This window comes from Mauremys mutica, chromosome 4 (assembly GCF_020497125.1).
Source record: "Mauremys mutica isolate MM-2020 ecotype Southern chromosome 4, ASM2049712v1, whole genome shotgun sequence".
Taxonomy (NCBI): Eukaryota; Metazoa; Chordata; order Testudines; family Geoemydidae; genus Mauremys; species Mauremys mutica.
The window spans coordinates 152,344,820-152,355,378 of record NC_059075.1 but is presented as its reverse complement, the minus strand read 5'-3'; the positions used below and the strand labels follow the sequence as shown (position 1 = coordinate 152,355,378).

Below are 10,559 nucleotides of genomic sequence, written 5' to 3'. Positions count from 1 at the left end.
CCAATGGAATCAGTGGAGTCAGGGCCAGATTCTGATCTTGGTGATCCCACTACAAAAATCCAGACCAACCACATTCATGTCAGTGGAAGTAAGACTGGATTCGGGTCTCAGTGACCCCATTGTAAAAATCCAGAATGACTCCACTTGACGTCAATAGATTCAGGGCCAGATTCTGATGTTGGGTGACCCCAGTGTAAATCCAGAATGACCCTGCTGATGTCAATGAAGTTAATACTAGGAGGGAACAATTCTGCTTGGCTAGGGGAAGGGCTGAGGTTCAGAAAAATACTACACTATGCATCTTTGCTGTCATAAATGTCTATGGTTCTGCAATACTGCCCCAATCTCAAAGAAAAAAATTACATAGTAAAAAAAGACTGAGAATTTGATTCTGAGATGGCATCAACCCTGAAATCTCTACTTCTGTTTTACTCTCTTCCTGCAGAAAGAAGAGCATTTCATGACATCCTGTCCAAGCTAAACCTGGAGCAGCACAGAAGCAGGAAGCTCAGGCTGAGCAATCTCCAGGAAATCAGTGCAGACAGTATAGAGATCTGGGCTCCTCACACATTAGGAGATTTACCATGGCATTTCCTGAGGAAGGTCATGGCTCTGAGTGGAATGGCCAGAAACACAAGTCTTGGGCATCAGGCACCAGATGAAGGAATCAGTGAGGATGAGGAGGAGCTGAAGAGTGGGGACAATATTTTCCAACATAGTGGCCCTGGCACTACTGACTCCCTGCACCCCCTCGATGTTCTCTGTGCCGTGCTGCATTGCTCAGACAGTTTCCTACAGCAGGAGATCCTGTCCAAAATGTCCATGTGCCAGTTTGCCCTCCCTCTGCTGCTACCCGCCCTCAACACCCCCAAGTGCACCCTACTGCTGTGGGCCATGAGGGACATTGTGAGGAAGTGGAGGCCGCACTCCCTGGCAGAGAGCAGAGGGTTCAGAGAGGAGAGCCTGGTGCTCACGTCAATGCCAACCATTTCCTTTGTGCGGCTGGGGATCTGCAGCTTCTCCAAGTCCAAACTTCTCAATGAGGTTCTCAGCCCCTCCCAGCAGCACCATGATTTCTTTATCCACTGGGACATGGAGTCTGGGAACGTTCCTCGGGAAATCGCAGATGGGCTGGTTGAGATTTCCTGGTATTTCCCTGGTGGGAAGGAGAATTCAGATCTTTTCCCAGAGCCCGTTGCAGTTGCAAACCTGCGCGGAGACATTGAGTCGCACCAGCTGCAGTTCAACTTTTTAACAGAGATCTCCTCAGCAGTGTTCATAATTACTGAGAGCATCAACAAGAGACAATGCACGCTTTTATCATCTCTGCAGGGATCAGCCACTAAATACTACTTCATCCTCAGTGCCCTGGCGGACAAACACAGTGAATCACTTGAAGAACTTGCGAAGTTGGCTCCTGTCTTAAAACTGGATAAATCCCATGTGCTGGAGAATGTGAACACCAGAACTAGTGTGCAGCTTGTAAAGAAGCTTCAGTCCACCATAGGCATCATAATGATGTCTGCTAACAAGAGTATCAGTATTGCAGCCATGGCTGTGACAGTACGTAAACTAGGAATCCAGGGCTCTGGGAAAAGATCTGAATTCTCCTTCCCACCAGGGAAATACCAGGAAATCTCAACCAGCCCATCTGTAGATGAAGATTATGAACAATGTCAGAGCACAAGCAATTGGGCTAAAGAAATCACTTCAGAAATACAAGATGTGGCAAAGTACAAGAAGGAAATGCTGAGACTGCAAGGGGACATTTGGAAAAAGTGGGTTAAATTAGAAAAGGAACTGTGCAGGATGAATAGGGAGGCATCCATAGAGACACAGGAATCTCATCTGAGGGAGAAAGTGTTAGAGTTACGATCAAAATTGAATCAATGTGATATCAGTGTTGGTACCATGAAATTTATTACTGGAATAGAAAAACTTTCTAAAGTGGAAGTCCATAGCTTCCTAAAATGGATGAGATTTAATCTGGAGAACGTTAGTAGGGGGAATAAAAAACTCTCTCTAATGGAAAATAAATATAAAGAAGAATATAAAACTGGAAGCAATGACCCTAAAAGTTTATCAGAACTAGATGAATTATTCCTTACGGGTGGAGCATTTCATGCGTGAGTTGGGGCAGTTTTATGAGACAGAATGCACAAAGGTCAAAGAAGGAATAAAAGCAAATTGGCAAAGGCGATTCATCCATCTCCCGGATATAGCTGCTGACCTGATGGTGGAAGGGTTTCCTGTGGAACTGATAGATGGAGATTCATCCAACATCCCACTGCAGTGGGTGACAGATGTTCTGACTCAGCTCCATACCAAGCTGGGGGGAAGGTCCAGAATGCTGGTTCTAACAGTGCTGGGCATGCAAAGCACTGAGAAATCCACCCTCCTCAACACCATGTTCGGCCTGCAGTTTGCAGTGAGCAGTGGCCGATGTACGCAAGGAGCCTTCATGTCATTTGTTAAAGTTGCAGAGAACTTTCAGCAGGAGCTGGGCTGTGATTTCATCCTGGTGATAGACACAGAAGGCTTGAAAGCCCCTGAAATGCCCACACTGGAGGACAGCTATGAACATGACAATGAGCTGGCCACACTGGTGATTGGACTGAGTGATATAACGATTGTTAACATGGCCATGTCGAATGCCACTGAAATGCAAGATATTCTGCAAATTGTGGTCCACACATTTCTCAGAATGAGGGAAGTCAGGCACAAACCTTACTGCCAATTTGTGCATCAGAACATCAAAGATGTGTCTGCACATGAACAAAACACTAGGGATATGAACCATCTCCTGGAACAGCTCAATGAAATTACCAAAGCTGCAGGAAGGATGGAAAAACAATGCAGGGAAATTAAAATTTCTGACATGATGGACTATGATCCACAGAAATACAACTGGTACATCCCTAGGCTATGGCATGGAGTCCCCCCCATGGCACCAGTGAATATAGGATACAGTGAGAGTGTATGTGAACTAAAGAAGTATTTGTTTAAACGTATAAGGAACTCTTCCCTGAGCAGCCCCCCTAAGGACATTCCCCACTTTATTGAATGGGTTAGGAGCCTGTGGAATGCAGTGAAACATGAGAACTTCAGCTTCAGCTTTAAAAAGAGCCTCGTGGCTGAGGCCTATAACCAAATGTCTGTGAAGTTTGAAGAGTGGGAATTGAAACTCCGTGAGCTGATGATGTTCTGGGTAACTTCAATGGCAAATATTATTCAAAGTCAGACACCAGATAAAGTGGATTTTGGTATCTTACAATGTAATGTTCAGGACCATCTTGTATTTGCTGAACAGAATATTTTGGATTGTTTAGGAAAATATTTTGACATTGGAGAGGAGCACCTGATGGAAAAATACAAAGAAGACTTTATCAGGCGCACAAGCAGCCTCAAGCAGGAACTTGAACGTTATGCAATAAACAAGTTGGAGGAATCCATTTATATTAGAAAATACTGGCTCAAGGTAGGATTTCTAAAGGAGGAGTACATGAAAACCATTGAAGAGAATCTAGACAGACTCTGGAGAGATTGCAGGAGAAGACAACAGAAATTAGACAATAGGGAACTGGAGAGTCAATTTGAAATAATGTGGAGAAAAATGTTATCAGAGTTACCGTTTGCATTTTCACAGGAATGTGCCATAACTCAGGAGATGATGTTCCAACTCACAAAGGACCTGAGTAATCGAGCAATTGTTGACATTTTGACATCCGTATCCATGAAAACCTTGTTGAATTGTGAAACCAAGTCATTCCCAATGAAACAGCAGTACTTAGACGTGCCATGTTTTAAAGCTCTGATTCCATGGTTTACACAGGAATGTTATCATAGACTAGAAGCACTGGCTAAATCCTTAATGGCCAAGTGCATTAGTTACACCGAAGCAAAAGTAAGGTCCAAAGCAGGCTACGATGAAACCTGCTTCAGAGAACTGCTCAACATGGTCAACGAGTGGCTCCAAGAGGAGGATGTTCGGAAACTTCCCACTACCCTTTCCTTTGAAACTGATCTGAAATTTCACATTTTGTGGAAGGCAGCTTATGCATTTCAGAAGATGAATAAAGATTTTATCAAAGGAAATGATCCTCAGCAACATGTGGAACAGCTGAAACCTCAGTATCTCTCCATATTTAAATATCTTTATTTGGAGAAGGATTCCTGTGAAAACAGGGTCCAGGATTTCTGTGATCGGTGTCTGAAACCTGCCCTGAAAGATTATGTTAATAACAGACTTGGAATGGAAATAGCGGATGACTTTCTCAGCAGGGGGAAGTCCACTGAACACAGCAGCCGGAGTGTCTTCCACTTCACAGTGCAGAAGAAGCTGCTGGAGGAGATGAACTTTGACAACTATGTAGAATACATTAATAACTATGAAAAATTTGTGAAATCCTGGACGTGGAGATGTCTGTTAGATAACTACTACCAGTCGGAGGCCTTGGAAGATTTGGAGAAAGAGATTCTGTCCACAATAATAAAGAAAATCAGGGATGCACTGGAAATGACCAAAGATAAAAAGACTAGAACAGTCTGTGCATTTTTATTCCATTTTTGTGAGATGATACAGAAGGATCTAGTCATCCCCAGTTACAGTTTAGGGGGTGTATGGGCTCTCAACACAACAGACACTGAGAGTTTCTTTGCTTGTATTCAGTCCTTCCTTCCTGATCTAGAACAGCAAATCTTAGCTGAATTTCAAGATTTGGAAGTTGAGTCTAAATTCTCCAGTCTGTCAGTGAAGCCCCAGGATGAAATCTTTAAGCGAGTGTTTGGCTGTGGGAAGCAGTGCCCATTCTGTACAGTCCCTTGTGAGGCAGACGGCCGTCATCACAGGGAGCATTTTGCATCAGTGCATCGGCCTCAAAGTCTACAGAGATTCGGGAATAGCCATGCTAAAAAGTTTCATTATTCTTTATGCTCCACTGATGTGCTTTACAACGACAAATTCCAAAATTCAGACACTGAATGGAAACCTCATCCTTACAAAGATTATCGTGACTGTTACCCAGACTGGTACATCCAGCTTGATCCCAGCATCGTGGCTTCTGATTACTGGAAGTTTGTTTTCAAGGAATTCAATCACCAGTTTGCTAGAGAGTACGATGCTCTGCCTGCTGATCTCCCAGAGGAGTGGGGAAAAATAACCGAAGAGCAGGCACTGGAGAGCATTAAAAAAAGTGTTTATGATGAAATAGCCCAATTGGTGAGGAAGTCTGTATAAGTAAGTTCCTTTTATGTGAGTTATATTGTGACAGAACAATGAAGAATAATTCCTTTTTTCCTTTTTTTAAAGGAAGCAAATAGAGCATGTGATGTAAAATATGTAATTCTTTTTCCGTGGAGAAACAAATAAAATTCATGATTCCTAAGGAAGATTAATAAGGAAACTGATTTTTTTTTCAATACAATTCCAATCACCTATCAATTTATGCTACAATTAAAAGTGATTGAAATACCCTAAATGAACATTTCCGAATATGTGTTTAATGATTAACCACATTAGTTACACTGAAAACATCCCTGTATTCAGGTGGTTTTCCCTTTGGTTGGTGAAACTTGCTCTCTACCTGTAACTTGCCTTTCTTACTAACTCCTACCAGCAAAAACAATCCTCAACCAAACATTTCTGCTGAGCTTAGCTGTGCCCAGTGGTGAGCTGCAGCCGGTTCCCACCAGTTCGCGGGAACCGGTTGTTAAATTTAGAAGCCCGTTTAGAACCGGTTGTCCTGCAAGGGACAACTAGTTCCAAAAGGGCTTTTAAATTTAACAAAAGCTCTAGCAGCTCCCTGCCCTTCCCCTAGACCCAGCTCACCTCACTCCGCCTCCTCTTCTGAACGCTCCTCCGGCTTCTCCTCCCCCTCCCCAGCTTCCCGCGAATCAGCTGTTCGCACGGGAAGCCTGGGAGGGCTGAGAAGGAAGCAGCAGCTTCCAGCAGGTGAGTTGGGGCTGCGGGGCGGGGGCGCCAACGGAAGGAGGGCTCCAGGCACCGCGCCGCCCAGCGAGGTTGTGTCCGGACTCGGGGGCCGGGCAGCACGGCTCCTGCCCGGCCCCCGGGTCCAGCCGTGACCTCGCCGGGCAGCGCGGTGTGGCTCCTACCCATCCCCTGGGTCTGGCCCCGACCTCACCGGGTGGCGCGGCTCCTGTCCGGCCCCCAGGTCCGGCCGTGAACTCGGCCGGGTGGTGCGGTGCGGCCCCTGCCTGGCCCCCGGATCCGGCCCCGACCTCAGCCGGGCAGCGCAGCTCCTGCCCGTCCCCCGGGTCCATCCCTGACCTTGGCCGGGCGGCTCCAGTCCCAGTCCCAGCCCCAGCCCAGCTGGGCCCCCACCTCCAGGCAGCACGGTAAGGGAGAAGGGAGGGGGTGTTGGATAGAGGGCAGGGGAGTTGGGGGTGTGGATTAGTGTCGGAGCGGTCAGAGGGCAGGGAACGGGGATTGAACGGGGGCAAGGGTCCCGGGGGGGCAGTCAGGAAGGAGCAGGGGTTGGATGGGGCGGTGGAGCGGCAGTTAGGGGTAGGGATTCCAGGGACAGGAGACAGAGAGAAGGGGTGGTTGGATGGGGTGGCAGAGGGCAGTCAGGGGACAGGGAAGGGGAGTGGATAGGGCAGGGGTTCCAGGGTGGGGGGCTGTCAAGGAACCTGGGGGGTTGGATGGGGCAGGAGTCCCCAGGGGGGGCATGACCCCCTCGTGGGGTGAGGAGGAGGGAACCGGTTGTTAATATTTTGGCAGCTCATCACTGGCTGTGCCTATGGCCTTCCCTACAAAATCTCTTATGTTCTTTCCCCTAGTTTTAGTCTGTCTCATTGAGACTTTCAGAAACTTTCGGTCCCCCTATTCAGGGCTAATAGAATTCACCTATCTGACACAAGGGTGAGTCAGCACAAACAACTGCATCTCTATGCAGAGTTCTAACCTCTGATTCAACAGGGTTAGCTCTGAATTCCTAGGCAAGGTCCCAGAAAATGGCATCCTCTTACAGTTTCTCAAGACTACTGGAGCAAAGGTGAAATCCAGTGAGCAGTTAATCCAAGGACAATGGAGAATAGCCTGAGACTAGATCGAGACCTGCACAACCCAGGTATCTTGTGGCTCGCAACTGTCTGTGCATGCAATCGAAGGTGGAATTCATTGCAGGTCCCTCTTATGGGCTGGCCCATGCTACATGCTTTGTTCTACTGTCATGTCCGGGAAGCAGCAGACAGTCTCTCAAATTAACATTGTACTTTTATATTGTTAAGTGAATTTGATGGATGTGGATTTATTTTCCATGCCGTGTATTTTGCAGCAAAATGTTTGCAAAAGGAACAATTGGAGGAATAAAGAGAAACAGTTGAAGACAGAGTCTCCAACACCAGGCAGTTCCCCTCTGCTCCCTCTCACGTTGTCTTTTACTTCTTTTCATTTATTTGTAGACATTTCTAAGTGGCTCCTCCCTGGAGCCTTTGAGCAATTCAGTACTTGTTGCTTAGTTAAAGGACATTTTGAAATGAAAAGTCATTTCAAACTGAAAAAAAAATGTTTAATTTTGCAAATGTCAAAAAAACATTGGGGCAGTTTTGGTTTGGTTTGGCTAGTTTTGTTTTGTTTTACAATTTAGCGGAAAGGACACAAATTAACAAAATGTATGCAATTATTGCAGACTATCTAATAATATGTGCTAGTTGGTGTGCAAAGAATCAGTGCAAATGAACCCCCCCCCACATACACAAGGCCCTTACTAAGGGTATGTACAGCAGCCAATATAATGCCAGGCCGCCCTCTGTCTGCACAGAGCTCACTGCAGGATTGGAACTATAGGTATTTTTGGGAAAAAAGCACACGTAATGTGTTCCACTCCTTCACATTATTGACCCATCAATATACATATTTGCACTCAAAGAATTTCTTCAGCTCTCAAAACATGGGCCCATTTTCACATCTTTCTACAGAGGTGAGAAGACAATTTCAGGAAGTCCTGTCAGATCTAAGAGTTTCACAGAAGCAAAATGCTCAGGCAAAGCGATGTCCTGGAAATTCACCCAGAAAGTGCAAAGGACTGGCCCATTGGGACGCTAGGCATTCTTCCTTGGCAATTCCTGAGAAAAGCCAGGGCTTTGAATGGGGTGGCCAGAAGTACAAGCCATTTGATCTGGGCTTCAGATGATACAGGAATTAGCGACTAACACAGAATATCTTGGCATAGAGACACAGAAGCCAGAGTTTTTTACCACAATTTCTTTATCCACTGGGACATCGAGTCTGGAAATGTCCCTGAGGAAATCACAGATGGGCTGGTCGAGATTTCCTGGTATCTCCCTGCTGGAAGGGAGAATTCAGATTTTCTCTCAGAGTCTGTTGTGGTTACAAACCTGCGCGGAGACGCTGAATCCAACTGGTTGCAGTTCAGCTTTTTAACAGTGGTCTCCTCAGAAATGTCCATAGTTACTGACAGCATTAATGAGAGATAATATGCGCTGTTATCAGGGCCGGTGCAATCATTAGGTAAACTAGGTGGCTGCCTAAGGTGCCAAGATTTGAGGGCGCCAAAAAGCGGTGCCCAAAATGTCTGGGCTGCTCCTCTGGGGCAGCGACTTTGATCAGCTCTGGCCGGCCGGGAAGTGATGTTATTCCTCCTCTGGCCGCCGGGGGCGCTGCGCTGCTCCCTGCTGCTCTGGCTCTGCCCCAGGGCCCCCACCCCCCTGAGCTCTGCAGCAGGGCCCAAGCTGCCCTCACCGGCGGGGGGAAGTGCAGAGATCCGGCCCCAGCCGCACCGCTGGGGAGTGCTGGGGGATGGTTCCCCCCTGCCCCCCAAGCCAGCCCCGCCCCACCAGAGACCTGCCTCCCCCACGGAAGCCTGCCCTGCCCTGCCCTGCCTGCAGCCAGCCCCACACCCCCTGCCCTGCCCGCAGCCAGCCCCATACCCCGTCTCCAGTCAACCCCTGCCGTACCTCCTTGCCCTGCCCACAGCCAGCCCCACACCCCCCTGTCTCCAGCCAACCCCACACCCCCTGCCCTGCTCGCCACCAGCCTCACACCCCTTGTCTCCAGCCAACCCCTGCCACACACCCCTGCCTGAAGTCAGCCAGCCCCACACCCTGTCAGGTTATTCATTTATTTTCATTAAATATGTAGACTAAATAATTAAATTAATAAATTTTCAAGCCGAACGTGTATTAATTCTAATGAACAATGCCATATTGTGCAGTATTCATTTTTGAAAGTTTATAATCGATGCTCTGGGGGAAGGGGTGTGGGTGGGAGGCGCAAGGTGGAAGTTTCGCCTAGGGCGCAAATTATCCTTTCACCGGCCCTGGCTGTTATCAGACATCTCAACGGTCGAACCTGCCAGTGTGTGACAATCCACCAAAATGTGTGACATTGGATTGAAATGTAGAACACATGGGTTTTGTTGTGTATTGTACTACAGTGGAAAAATTAGAGTGTTTTTAATTTAAAATCTGTTATTAAAGATGTTTTCTCACATGGGGCATTGGCGCCAACTCCATGGGTGCTCTGGGGCTCAAGCACCTATGGAAAAAGAATAGGGGATGATCAGCACCCACCAGCCACAGTGGTTCCGGCCCCAGGGGCTGGCCGCTGAGTTGCTGTTCTGTGGCCCCTGGGGAGGCAAGTGGAGCAGTGAGTAGCGGGTGGGAGGTGCTTGGGGGAGGCAGATAGGAGCGAGCAGCGGGAACGCACATGGGGGAGTTTTGGGGGAGAGGGTGGGAAGAGGCAGAGCAAGGGTGAGGGTTTGGGGAAGAGGCACAGCGAGGGCAGGGTCTCAGGGGAAGAGGAGGAGTGGGACATCCAATGGGGGGAGGGGGAAGTCAGTGCCTGTCACAAAGGGAACTAAATAAATTGTTTTAAAAAAGAAAATTGAAGAAATGAATTCCATCATGTGCACCTCTCTGCATGGGTCAGAACCAGGACTTGAATCCTCCATCATCAGCTGCCCACGACGGGCATCCACCACCTGGACTAAAGATAAAGGTGTTCACCATGGTATGGACCAGCCACTAGATGGCAACATGACACTGCTATTGGTGATACAACTATTAGCAGTCAAAAGCTGTAGCTCAGGACTCCTGGGGTCTAGTCCTTCTTCAAAGGATTAAGGCATAAGCTAACTAAGCTACATCTTGGGGCCTCACAATATGAGGGGCCTCTAAAAAAGAAAATAACGCTCCATTTCAAATTTTATCAAAATCGGTTGATAAATAAAGGAGATATAGGAAAAAGAAGATTCTCTCCAAATACAGACACTTTCGTTCCAATGTGACAAAAATATACACATCTGGCTACACAAATACCCTTACCCTAACTTTATTGACAGACGGGAGGCCAGGGCTGAGAAAAAAAATGATAATTGCACTTGTAAATTTAGTATTTCTATGAGTAAGTCTGCTATCAGTCTCCTAAAGCAGCATTTTGTTGGCCAGGGGCTACTGGTAAAATTCTGACTGTGCCTTCATAACTTATTTAATTAATAAATAATCTCACTGCTGATAAAATCAGGAATAATGTGAGGTCGGAGACGGCACTGTCGTGAAGCAATCCTGTCAAGCTCATT

At 47.1% G+C, this 10,559-nt stretch overlaps 1 pseudogene; it reads left to right on the top strand.

Annotated features, from left to right (window-relative positions):
* Nucleotides 1-396: 396 nt before the first annotated feature.
* Nucleotides 397-5,421, top strand: LOC123369132 (annotated as a pseudogene).
* Nucleotides 5,422-10,559: the final 5,138 nt, after the last annotated feature.